Here is a 14,069-nt window from a genome sequence, read left to right on the forward strand (position 1 = left end):
TTGTCCTAATAGCTTGGTAGCAATTTAAGATAATTCTCTTATCTCATGAGTATTCATAAAGATTAGTGTCACATTCTAAAAAGGCTTTATCGTCAATTTATTAAGGTATTTTATTCAATAGAGTTTCCTAATAGTTTGGTAGGACTTCATTTGAAGCAATCCTCCAATAGTTTAGAAGATAAAATTTTTTTTTTGAAAATTAATTTATGGAATTTCTCAATATTTGGTGGATTCCATAAATTTATTTTGTAAGGATTTTTTTGATTGAAAAAGAATTTTTTTATTTTTACTTTTTTATATTTTATATTTTTATTTTTATTGAAAGGATTTTATAAATATCTTTTGAAAACTTTATTTGAAAAGATTTTTTTTATTGGAATCATTTTTTCGCTTTTTTACTTTCAAAATTAAAAATGGCAAAAATAACATTTTAAAAAATAGAAAAAAGTAATAAAAATAAAATCAAATCAAATCAAAAAGTAAAAATAAAATGGAAAAGGGAAAACCTATGATCGGGTTGGGTTGGAGTACAGGTCAACATGCGGGTCACAAAGTCAATGCACAGATCCTAGATTGCTAAAACATTATTTTTTTTGACCCTGTATAAAAGGCAATTCCCAACCTTTCTCCTCAAAAAGCCAGTCCTTTCTCTCTTTCTAGATAGAGAAGCTCTGATTTCTCTCTCGAAAACCACCAAGAACACCACCAAAGATTTAACTGGAAACTAGAAATTTCACTGGTTTTTAAGGTCATCGAAAAATTCAATCTAAAACAGAAATACTCATTAATTTCTGGAAATTTGATTAGAAACTGGTTGAAAAATTCAACCGGTCGTCAAAAAAACCATCAAAAAATTCATATATTCATCGTGTTCATCCTAAAAACCCAAAAAACCAAAAAATTTTTCAAAAATTCCCAAATTTCTTCACATCTTTTCAGATTTCTCCCAAATTTTGTCTCGATTACTGCTAGAATCGTCGTAAACCCTAATTTTAACTAAAAACCAAAAATCAAACCTATAACTTCAGATTGAGCCCAAAATCCAATAGTCAAACTCTTAGAACCCCTTCTGCCCAAAATTTCTCAGACTTTTTTCTCTAATAGTTTTTTTATGCATTTTTTCTTTTGTAGAGCCAATTGAAGTTATAGGCAATCCTAGGATCAAATTTAGGAAATGGACAAAATCAATCCCAGGCTTGAATCCTGGGATTGCATTTTATCTAGTGTAATTTTTGGTCCAAAATTTCGGCAATTATATCAACACTTTGACCAAAAGATTATGATTCCAATTCCATTTTTTTTGTGCACGTGTGGATTGGAATAGAAAAGGAAAAAAGAAAAGAAAAGAAAAGGAATGGGAAAAAAAAAAAAACTAATAACTATATCATGATATATACAAAAATACCAAAGAAAGAAAAAGAAAATAATAATAATAATAATAGTGACATTAATAATGGTACCATATAATATATACTATAATAATAAAAATATAAAGAGAATTAGTCCGATTAGGCTCGGACATAAATGGGTGTCTACAGAAATGACTGGAACTATTTCACAAGGTAAAAAATAAAATGATTGACACTAAAGTGCAAGTCAAAAAATGAAATGAGAGGAATTGAACTGCAAGTCAAAAACTAAAATGTTCAGCACTGAATGGCAAATCAAAAAATTAAAATGATTAGGATTGAACCACAAATCGAAAATGCAATGATAAGGTGCTTTTTCAACTAACAGTTAGGGTTCTAAGGATTGTACTTAGAGTAACTTTCATTTTCAGGGAAAACTTTCTTAATCAAACCATTATTCTTGTTATGAAGAAATCATACTAGTTCTGTTTGACATCTCATCATAGAAAGACTTTCATTATGATTCATCATAAAAATGTATGCGATGCATGCAATGTTGGTATTTGCCCTTCAAGCCAAATCATATTTTCACTAAGATATTGTCATATTTGTAGTCCTTTGATATTTGATATTTAATATCTTATAAAAGTCTTATTTCTTTATCATTGAGCTTATATGCATATATTTCAATGTTGACGCTTAGGTGATAAAGTCATCAGAATATAAATAAAGCTTTGCAAGAGAATTACAATGAGATTGTAATTATGAGATCATCATTGCATAAAAGCTAAATGTTTTAAAATTATTTTTAGTCGATGCTTTATTAACAAGAGGATATTGACAAAAACTGTTGAGACTAGCACATGGTTATGTTTTTGATTATGAAGTAAGTAACTAATCTCATAGGTTGAAGTTGATATAAACTTGAGCTAATATATGGGTGCTTGTTATAAGAAAAAGTTCACTGAACAAGATCTGATATGAGAATGCTATATGGTAGGTCACATAATATCTATAGCTACATTTTCATGTGATAGTTGTATAAGTGATCCTTTGACTTGAGATTACTTATGATCTTTTATGATGAATGTTATACTTTAACTTTACTTATGGTTCTAACCAAAAATACTCGAGTCAAGTATTGTTGGGTATAACATGAGGCATATGAAGATACATGAAGTAATCAAGATGGGATTCATCTCCTTGTATGATCAAGAGAGTATCTTAACTAGTCTTGATTGAATTAACTTGAGAAATCTTTAGGCAAAGTGAAATAATATTTTAGAATTGTTTTAAAACTTATTTGTGAGTTAACGGTAAAGACAAGACCTAACATGGTCAAACAAGATTAAGTAGACACTAAACTATACTCAATGTTCAAATCGAGATACCATGTGAAGAAAGGATATTAATTATATGCTAAGACCATTAATGGATAGGTTGTCAAGCCATATTGACATTTCTTTAGCAATTGGGGGTCACAGTAATGAAATTAGCATTGATCATGATCTATAAGTATAAGATTGGCTAATTAGAGATTAGTGATGAAGAAAAAAGTTCTAAAAAACCTTAGAGAAGGTTCTTTCATAAGAGTTCTTGTGGATCACCATTAGAGGCTGAATATTTGGGTAGCTTCTTGGCTTAGAATCTATTTGGAATATCACCAAATTGAACCAAAGGATTTTCAGCATTCAAGGTAACACTTTTAGCTAAAACTATGCATGCTTGTATATATATGTTGTTTGTTTAATCTTATTAATTGATCTTTGCTTTAAAGAATTAAAATTTTTAAAGATTTCATTGCTTTAACTCTTATAATGATACATAATTCCCTTTATGTAATTATCATAATGAATTGGACAGTGATGATGCAAACATTGATTTATACCATGCGATTTAAACTATGTTAATTTGATTTTTAGGATTTGTTATGTTTTTTCATACTCCAAATACCTTTTCTAGTATTCCTATCCTATTGAATCCTTCATTTATCTTTGTTTGCCATTTTTTTTCTTCCTTCTTTTGAAAATTGAATAATTAAAGAACCTTATTGTGACTCTTATTTATCCAAAAACCTTTTTTTAGTTCTTTTCTCTCCCTTTTTTAACCTTTTTCTAGAAATCCATTAATTTCCTTTCATTTTCTAACCTTCTATTGTTATTTTTCATTATCCTTGTATCTTTTTTTTTACAAATAATTTTTTTAAGCAACACATCAGTCTATTATGAAAATTGTCGGTCGTTACCATAATATCAAGTGACAAAAACATTGATTACATTGTCAAAGATAAATATGAGGTTTAATTAATAATGAGGGTATTTATTTCTATTTAGAAAAAATATAAGCTTATTGAAACACAAAGAAAAGGTAATTAATTAAAAAAAAATGAAGAAATCAAATATTAGTCCCTAAATGATGAACATTTGAATGACTTGATCAAATCAATTCAGATCTTTTCTCAAAAACTCATTACCGTTTTAGGTTTTTAGCTTAAATAACCGCTTTTTTTTTAGACCACCATTTTTTGGATTTTCAATTTGAATCCTCATTTTTTTTAATATTTTTTCTTTTTTCTTTTTTCTTTCTTTTTTGTTTTGTTTTCTTTATTTTTTTGTTGTCACTTTAAGCAAAATATTTATTAATAACAATGGAGTTTATAGGATTTACAATTTATCACCATCCATTTTGCAAGGATCAAGGTTTTGCCAGAAAATGCTTCTTTACCATTAATGGACCTTCCTAATTAGGTGTCCATTTTTCCCTATTATCATGTTGACTTGGTAGGATTCTCTTCAAAACTAGTTCAACTTCATGAAAACTCTAGAATAGCATTTTCTTGTCATGTTCTTTCATCATCCTCTTTTGGTACATGTGCCCATAGAGTGCTGAGAGCTTCTTTTCTTCAATGACATTTAGTTATTTGAAACGATCCTGAACCCAATTTGCCTTAAATAATTTTACTTCTATCAAAACTCTTAAAGAAAGAATTTGCACCTCGATTAGCAACACTATTGCCATTCCTAACACTAGTAAAAATAGGGTGGCCCCTATAGAATTTCAAACTGATGTTTTATAAGCAAGTAAGGTAAAAGGTAACTTCTTGTGCTAGTCCCTATATGTATCAATCATATTTTCCAATATCTTTTTGATGTTCTTGTTCACAACCTCTATTGTGCTGTTCATCTGTTGGCAATACGATGGTAAATGGTGATGTTTTATCTTGAATTATGCAAGTGCCTTCTTCATCATTTTTGCTATTTGAGTTTCTAGCATTATCAGAGATAATCCTTTCTAAGAGTCTAACCTATATATTATCTTTTTTTTTATGAACCGTATACCACCAATTGTGTAAGATTAGCATAAGAGGTTGCTTTCACCCACTTGGTGAAGTAGTCAAATATTATAAAATTAAAATGACACCCATTTGAAACTTTTAAGGATATAGGTCTGATCTCATCCATTTCTCACACAGAGAATAACCATGGCGATGCTAACACATGTAATGGAACTAGAGGGGAATAAATATTATTCGTATAAATTTGGCACTTAAGATAATTTTTTGGTATAATTGATGCAATCATTTTCTAATGTAGACTAGTAGTAACTTGGTCTCTTAATTCATCTAGCCATCATATGTCCATTGGCATGTATTCCACAAATCCTTCAGTGCACTTTTTTAGGTATCTTTCTTGCTTCAACATTGTCTACGCACCTTAACAATATTTGATCTCGACCTTTCTTATACAAGATTTTTTTATCAAGCATAAACCTTGTTGCTATTCTCTAAATAATCTTCTTGTCATTCTTCAAGTTCTGCTCATGATAGTGTTGGCACTTAATATATTGTACAATATCGTTATAACATAGTTGTTAGTTTGCCTTTTCTTCAACATTTGAACAATATGTGGAGGAATCTTGTATTTGTACTTTAATGGGCTGGATTCTTGTATTGGCATTTAACTTGAACATTGCTGGTAAAGTAGCCAAGGCATAAGCAATCTAATTTTTTTTCTCAAAAAACATGCTGAAACTAAACGTTTTTTAACTCCTTCATCAAGTTATCTATATGCCTTTGGTATAATACCAATTTTGGTTCTTTAGTCTTCCATTCACCTTTTGGTTGGTAAATTACCAAGTTTAAATCCCCATATACTTCTAGCACCTTAATCTTCTTTTCTATGGCCATCTGTAAACCCATAGCACATGTTTCATATTTAGCTACATTATTTGTGTAATTGAAATCCAACCTTGTAATGGTAAGATAGTAATTTCCTTCTAAGGATATTAGTATTGCCCTAATGCTATGCCCCATTATATTAGATTCCTTATTGAGAAACATCTTCCATAACATTCTTACAAGTTTTTCCTCTTCATCTCACAAGATTGCCATTAAGTTTTGATCTGAGGAATCAAACTTCATGGGTTATAGTCTTCTGTAGCTTGATTAGCAAGAAAGTTAGCTATTGCACTCCTTTTATTTCTTTTTATGCCATATTCTAAAAGCATGACCTACCACCTGGCTATCATACCTAATAAAGGTGGCTTCTTGAAAATATATTTGAAGAGATCTAACTTTGATATAAGCTAGGTCGTATGATAGAGCATGTACTACCTGAGCTTGTGGGTAGTCCAAACTAAGGCATACATGTTTTTTCCAATTGGTTGTACTTAGTTTCATACTTTGTAAACTTCTTACTCAAGTAATAAACAACATGGTCTTTTTTTCAATTTCATGCCTTTGCTCCAATACACACCCCAATAATTCTCTTGCACCATTAGATACAAAATCAACGGCCTCTTTACAACTGGTGGTACCAATACCTTGAGGTTTATCAAATACACTTTAATTATTTCAAAGGCATTTTGACATTTTTCATCCCATTTGCTAGGTTATTTTTTACAAAGCAACCTAAAAATTGGGTTGCATTTCAAAGTAAGTTAGGATCTAAGGTGATAAATGTCATTCAACCCCCCAAAAAGCCCCTTTCTTCCTTTCACATATGCAAATATGACAAACTTTGAATGGCTCAAATTTTATTAAGGTCTACTTCAATACCTTTCTTACTAATTACAAACTCTAGTAATTTTCCAACCTTGATGTTGAACGTGTATTTATCTAGATTCAACTTGAGCTAGTATATTCTCATCATTTTAAAAACCTTTATGAGGTTAGCATCATGATCTTCTCCTTCCTAAAATTTTGCTATCACATCATCAACATACACTTTCATCTCTTTGTGCATCATTTCATGAAAAAAAATGATTATCATTCTTTGATATATGGAACTAGCATTCTTCAACCCAAAAGGCATGACTTTATAGCAAAATGTACCCTACATTGCCATGAAATTGGTTTTCTCTATATCTTCTTAAGCTATTTTGATTTGGTTATAGTTGAAAAACCTATCCATTAACGAGAAGGTGGAGTGATTAATAGTGTTGTCCACAAGGGTATTAGTATAAGGCCATAGGAAATTATCTTTTATGCTAGTTCTATTTAAATCTTTGTAGTCTACATGCATCCTCACTTTTCCATCCTTTTTTAAGACTAAGACTATATTGGCTACCCATTCGGGGTACTTGGCTACTTCTAGAAAACCTACATCAAACTACTTTTTCACTTCCTCTTTATTTTCGATAAACTTCATGTATCACAACTTTTGTTGTATTGGTCGGCATTCTGACTTTAAAGGCAATCTATGTTCAACAATATCTATGTTGAGCCTAGGCATATTCTGATAGAACCATACAAGCATATCCACATATTCTCGCAACAAATCCTCTAGCTTTTTTTTTTTTAATTGGTGATACTAAAATACCGATCCTAACTTCTTTCTTATTCTTACTGTCTCCCAATTTTAGTAAGTATGTGGACTCTTGAGGTGGTTCCATAATTTTTTTCTCCTACGTCATCCATTTTAACAAATCATGAGGCAAAGCGTAGTCTTTTGATTTAACATCATTATCAAGCTCACTAATGTGAATTAAACTTTCAAAATCAAATCCAAAATTATTGCCTTGGCCATCCATAATGTTCATTATTAAAAGACTTGAAACAAGTACAATTACAAAGAAATATAGGCTAATTTTAGCAAAGGTAAGAAAAATATAAGTAACAAAAAAAATTATATATGCATTTAATTCATCATTTTATTAGGATAATAAAAGTTAACCCATACATTTGACCTTTGTATGCCCATCGACAGAAACAATCAGAGATTTCAAGTTAAAGTGATTCACAGATAAAAAAAAAAAAAACTATATCATTCATTAATCTCCTAACCTAGAAAAGAAAAAAAAATCTCTTAATCTTACATCACTTCTTAGCCTGCAATGATTCAAACTTGAAAGAACGTTTCTTCCAACCCTATAGTTGGTTCACCCTTTTTAACCTCTAAAGATCTAGGATAAGCATATCTACCAAAACAGAATGTCTCATAAAGTAAAGGAATACCATTTTTCCATCAATTAAATTATGCCTTTTGAGGTGTGTCATTCTCTTTTCTCTTTTCTCTACCATCATCTTTCTTTTATCAATAGTAGGCCTATAACCTAAACCTCTTCTATCCTTATTCTTAGTCATGACTAGTGCTTTCTTGATTCCTTGTAGAGTTTTCCCTAAATTGTATCCTTCTCACCAATTTTTGTCAATAGTTTGTTTAATCATCGTATTCGTAGTCTTTGATAATCAAGGGGCAAGTATCTCGGATCTTTTTTCGACATAGGTAGCATTCGCTACCTCAAAAGTTCCAAACAAGCATTTAAGCATCTCTTCTACAACCTCAACATAAGGAATGGTCAAGGTTTTGGCTACTAGTGAATCTTCTTCTCCATTCAAACAAACTTACTTTTCCTCAATGATGAATTTTACCTTTTAGTGTAAGGATGATAGTACGACTTCTGTTTTATGAATCTAAGCTCTTTTAAGCAAGCAGCTATATAAAGGTGCTGTATCAATCACTTGAAACTAGACATTAAAGGTATATATACCAATTTGTAATGAAATCTTTATATCACTGATCACCTCTTTTCATGCTCCATCAAAAACCCTTACTATTATATGTTTGTTTCTCATGTGGGATGGGCACTACAAAATTTCACAATGTAGCCATAGGCATAACATTGATAAATGACCCATTATCAATTAATACTTTAGCCATGGTATGGGTATTGTATTTGACAGTAATATGTAGGGCTTTAACATTATGTCCTTCTTTTAAAGGTATTTTATCATCATTAAAAGTAACAAATTAGAGGCTACGATATTCCTAACCATATGATTTACTTTCTCAATAGAAATAATGTATGACATTAGCTTGATTAAGCACTTTCAATAAAGCACTCATGTATGGCTATGCGTTCAATAGTACTAACAATAATGAAATGTGAGCTAACAATTTGTTTAGTTGGTAACCACACTGTACTCATTGTGCTTGATAATTTTAAGAAATTGGTAGGCTATTTTTCTAGCATTGATGTTTTGTGTTGCACCATCGAGCGTAACTCAATGGGCTAGACTCTCTTTCTATTGTGCTTTTTTCTCTATATTTCCCTTTTTCTTTTCCTAATCCTCTCTAGCATTTTAAGTGAGCAATAATGATCGTTTCTAGTTATCCTTCCCACTCCTTTTATATTTATGGCATTTTCAAATCTTGAATTATCTAGAGCTACCTTATTATCGGGTCCTTGAATCTCCACTTCACAATTGTAATTCCATGGGACTAACTTCTCACTTTTATAGGGAAACAAACTAGAAACATAAATAGCTAGTGCAACTCTGGGGAGAGGAACAATTTTTCTATATTTGGCTTTGGCTTAGCATCATAAAATATAGTAATAGGCTAGGGAATAAGAGACATCTTTGAAAATTCACCCACTATATTCACATTGTAGTCACCATCTTTAATATAGAATTCTATCATAACTTTATCCATTAATTGTTGTAACACTTTTTGAAACCCTTGACAATCTTGGAACTAAATGTCCTAATTCTTTTCATGAAATTGACAATCTTGATCATTACCCATATTGTTATTGTCAACAATCAAAGGGTGGATCATCCCTATTTTAACCAAACAATCAAAGATTTTTCTCATATGAGTTTTCATTCCACTAACCCACTTCTTCACCTTTACCTATTGCTTATCCATCACTGCATTAGTGGTCCTAGTAGTGTGATTAGTGAAAGGATTTCCACTAACATTAGGTTTAGATTGGTATCAAAATTTAATAATCTCGTCCTTATTAATCCTTGCACCTTATATTTCAAAGCTGAGCAATTGTCAGTAGAGTGACATATTGCACTATAATGGTAGTCAAACTTGGCATTGGGGTTATACAATTTTAGGTAGGGTGGCTTTAGTGGTTTCACATAGACAGGGGCAAAAAGGTGGCCTTTCACCAACTATGGATATAAGTAAGTCTAAAACATAAAGATTAGGTCCAAATGTGGCTTTTCTTAGTTGTTATTTTGTGGGCTTCTTTAGTTATTAGTTTGATTGGTTGATTGAGCAAATGATTGAGTTGATAGTATAAAGGTGTAATTAGGTGACTAAGGATGAAAGCTCGACCTATATGATGGTTGCTAGGGTGTTTGGTAATGATAAGGATACTGTGATATTTGGTTGGTGGTAGGTTAATAAGAAGGGTATAGTAGGCTTGAATTATATGGAACAAATTAACGGAATGAAGAATTTCCATAAGTGACTGCATATGTTTCTTGTTTTTTCTTTTTTGGATTTGTTATCTTTTTGTTGCTAAAAGTTTTGAGTTCTTCAATTTTGCCCTTCATGATGGCATTCTCTATCAATTCTCTCAAAATCACTATGTTAGAGAAAATTTTTGTAGCATTTCTAACTAGCTTGTCATAGTTTAGGGCTTTCAGCATGCTAATAAATAGCAAAATTATCTCATTTTCAGTTAATGGTGGTTAAACTTAGGCCGCTGCATCTCTCCATTAATGCATGTATTCTTTAAAGGTTTTTATTGACTTCTTTTCCATATTTTGTAATGACGGGTTGTCTAGAGCCATTTCAATGATATGCTTGTATTGAGCAATGAAAGCTTTGGCCAAGTCCTTCCAGGAACAGATTCAACTCATTTAATTGTACAAACCATCTCATTGTCAATCCAATCAAACTATCTTAAAAATAGTGTATTATGAGCTTGTCGTTTTGGGTATAACTCGTCATCTTTTGATAGAATATGGTAATATAAGTAGAGGTACATCTTGTTTCATCGTATTTTTCAAAATTAAGGGTTTTAAATTTTGTTAGAATGACTAAGTTAGGGACCAGACTAAGCTTATTAGCATTAATGCTCCTATAGATGTCACTCATTTCTACTACTTTGAGCTTCTCTTCAAGTAGGTTATACTTGTTTCTTATTTTTGAGTTCCCATCTAGCTTGAACACATCACATAGCTTTTCTTGTTTAATAAGATTGTCTAGGTTTGTTACCAAGAAAAGATCAATAGGGCTAGATCCCATATTAACATTCATATGAATCTGAGGTTGATTATTAGATGGGCCTATATAGGTGTAAGGTTGCATAATTGGTGGCTGCAAATGTATGCCACTAGAAGTTTAAGCTAGAGTATAGTGAACCTTGAAGGGCACAATGGTTCTTCAATATTAATCCCCTATCCTTGTTTTGATGCACCAAAAACTCCTTTACCTTTTGATAAACTATATAACAATTGCTTCAAATTTGACAACTGCATCTCAATATTTTGTTGTATTTCCATTACCTTTTCCATTATTTCCTTTTATGCATTTTCAACCTTTTCAAATCTAGTTGCTATTTTTCCTTTAATTATTTAGGACTAAGAACAAGTATTATATCTATGTGGGACTAACTGATCTAGATTCTTTGGCTTCACTACCCTTGAACCTTTATTCATTAACCATAAACTAGAATGCATGATATAATATCATTGTTATCATTATTAATCTTTGCTTTTTAAAATTTATGTATGAAATGTATTTAATGTAATGTAAATTGGCTATTGTTTTGGATCAATCTAGATAAAAGAAACTTTTATTAACTACATCATCTAATCATTCTTAAATTATAGCTATAAAAAAATTTGTCTTGATCATAATGTTCCATAGCCTCATGTAAAGAGTTTAACAAATGCTAGCTATGACCCTGGGTTGGTATGATCTCTTGTTTAAATGCTTTGCCTTTTTCTAGCATTTCTTTAGCCTTCTGCATCACCTTGTATATCTGAAAGGTCAAATGCTCTATGTATTGCTATCTTCTTAGGTTTTTTGCCCTCCATATCTCTCAAGCTTTCACCTCCTTATTATAGATATAAGCCCATTTATCCTCTTTTTCTTGTTATTTGGTTAAAATCTTATTAACATGGTTTTTTGTTCTCAACTAATGGGCTTTCTAAACTTAGCAAATCTTGCTCCAATGACCTTTTTCCCTTTTGCATAGCCGAATTTTGGCTCTTCTATTCTTTTAATATAATCCTTAATCTCTCATTTTCTTCATGGCACTTGGCTATTATCGTAGAAGCTCCAAAAATTTATCTTTCCATATTTGCTACTTTTGAGTTAATGCAGCAACACCTTTTTTATTTTCTCGAGCTCTACCTTTCCAGTATTTTTTCATTTTTCTCAAATCATCTGTCTTTTCTTCGGATTCTTCCAAAGGCCCAACATCCATTCTCAACCTTTTGTTTTCTTAATAGAGATCTTTTCAATCTCATTTCAACACCTTTTGTTCCTTGGCCAGCTTTTATAATGCATTGTCTTTCATTATCAAGTTGTACTTTAGATGATTAACTTGACCCAAAAAATTCATCTTTTATTTCTCCATTTTCTTTCTTTCAACTTCAAACTCATATTAGGTAATTTTGAAGGCTATTAACACAGGCTTTGATATGGGGATGGGCAACTAATCTAAAACTTTGTTTGGCAACGACCTAACTTTATTCACTCCTTTTTCTCCCTATAGAAGATATCCTTCTACAACATTATCTGCATACTTGACTGGATTCATTTGATTGATCTGTTTCCATGCTCTAATGATTTCTCAAACTTTTTTTCAAATAATTGGGTGCACCATAATCAATGAGTCAGAGACAAACAATCGAGAATTATAGTCTCTAGACCATAAAAGGTGCATAACCAACCGCCCCTATATTGCTAACAATAGAACCCGTGGCTTATCTCCACAATTGTCTAATGTAGTTGAGAAAACATCTCCGATGCTCTCTATGTATGGCCTTGCTCGTGAGATTCAGAAAGAATGACATCCACTGCCCTTTTTTCCAATCTTTTCACTAGTCCATAGTATGGAAATCCTTGATTAGAATGAAATAGATGGAGAAAGGCCAAAATGATAGTTTTTCTTTTCCTAAAAAGTGACTCTAAATCTAGATGTAGAGTGACTGAGAACATCTTATGAATTAGCTTTTACCTTTCCTTTGACCATAATTTAATGATCTAATAGTTTCAATTAGAATGGTAGGGCATGGTTTTTGTCCTGTCTAATTGCTTAAAAAAATCAACCATTGATGCTTCTATATGCCTTAGTACCTTAAGGAATATCACCTACACATATATTGCCAAACCAAATATGTCTTGCTCGTAATCATTGTTCAAATGTTTCTTTATGTCCTCTAGTAGAAATGTTGAAGGAATTGAATTGACTATTCTTTTCTTGTTTATGTTTATTTATTTCCTTGATCTCAACTTTCATGATCCTAGCTAACTTTTTTTTACACCTAATCATTTTCTACTCTTTCTAATTTACAATGTCCTAATTGGCAAATTCTATCCAAAGCAAGGATGAGCACTACTTGATTGTAGGTCAAATCTTCTTAGTTGAACATGAAGCATCGATGTGACAGATCCTAAAATTACACTACGGCTCTAATTAGTTGTTCGTCAATTTTTATTGACATACATGTGCCACATCCCGTATTTCTTTGAAAGAGAATATTTTCTCCCTATTCCCCATTATTTCCATATGGCCTCTTATTCTAATATGTCATTCTGACTCATATCCATATAAATTAATTGTGGAAGCATCGAGACATAACCTTCCTTTAAGCAACCACTTTCTTTTTCCTAGGTACCTTATAATTGACTTTCAACCTCTAAATAACTTATACATATCAATGACACTATTAAAAGCTTCATGAAAGCTTCTTCTACTGACTACCAACCTAAAAAGTACCCTATAAGAAATGTAATGCCTACATGATGCATACAGCAAAATAAATGGCAACAAAGAGGCAATAAATTAGTAATCTTTAAAAAAAAAAAAATCAAGTATGGAAATGATATAACAAAATAAAAGACAGGTTGGCTCTACTCTAGGTTGGCTTCTTATGGCTCGTGATATGTTGGGTTTGGATTTTTCACATCTAGATGTTCTCAAATTGTTTCTCACATCATTGTCCATTATAGAATAGTAAGGCATCCCAATCCTCACCCATTACAGGTTGCAAACACAAGGGTTTAATCTGAGTGGAAGTGTTATGTTGGCAAATGAAAAAGTTATCACCTCATGAAAATGTAGCTACTTTACTTCCTCATAATAGGGACAAAGCCTGGATATAGAGTTCATGCATGCAAGTGAAAATGCAAAGTGTGTGCAAAGAAATATATCAATTAAAACAATATAAGAGAATAAAAAATGAAAAAATCAAAGTAAGATACTAGCTAACATGCAATATTTTGAAAGAATTAAAATAAAGGGGAT

The sequence above is a fragment of the Durio zibethinus genome, chromosome 4 (assembly GCF_047325235.1).
Source record: "Durio zibethinus cultivar Kanyao isolate XHJ-2024 chromosome 4, ASM4732523v1, whole genome shotgun sequence".
Taxonomy (NCBI): domain Eukaryota; kingdom Viridiplantae; phylum Streptophyta; class Magnoliopsida; order Malvales; family Malvaceae; genus Durio; species Durio zibethinus.